The sequence below is a fragment of the Arachis duranensis genome, chromosome 9 (assembly GCF_000817695.3).
Source record: "Arachis duranensis cultivar V14167 chromosome 9, aradu.V14167.gnm2.J7QH, whole genome shotgun sequence".
NCBI classification, from domain to species: Eukaryota; Viridiplantae; Streptophyta; class Magnoliopsida; order Fabales; family Fabaceae; genus Arachis; species Arachis duranensis.
Genome location: NC_029780.3, coordinates 83,662,006 through 83,662,685, shown reverse-complemented (window position 1 = coordinate 83,662,685; position 680 = coordinate 83,662,006).

Here is a 680-nt window from a genome sequence, read left to right as displayed (position 1 = left end):
TCAAAATCTTCTTAATTGACTAATTGATTTAGTTTTCAATTTGCCTTGATCTTATTTTAGTTTTCGAAATTTTATTTTATTTTTCATTTATTTTATTTTTTTATTTTCGTCACTTTTAATTAAATAAAAAATTTTTTTTTACTTTACTTGTGAATCCATATCATATTCCGTTTCTCCATCATGGACCTAAGTGGAATTGAGCAGTCCAGAAGGACTCTGGGGTCATATGCTAACCCCATTATAGCTGCATATGGGAGTAGCATCTGTATACCTCCCATTAAAGCAAGCAGCTTTGAGCTAAATCCTCAACTTATTATCATAGTGCAGCAAAATTGCCAGTATTCCGGTCTTCCACAGGAAGAACCTACTGAGTTTCTGGCACAATTCTTACAAATTGCTGACACAGTACGCGATAAAGAGGTAGATCAGGATGTCTACAGACTATTACTGTTTCCATTTGCTGTAAAAGATCAAGCTAAGAGGTGGTTGAATAACCAACCTACAGCAAGCATAAAGACATGAAAACAGTTATCAGACAAATTCCTGAATCAATTTTACCCTCCAAAAAGGATGACACAGCTAAGACTGGACATCCAAGGCTTTAAATAAGAGGATAATGAATCCCTTTATAATGCCTGGGAGAGGTATAGAGGTATGCTAAGAAAATGCCCCTCTGAAAT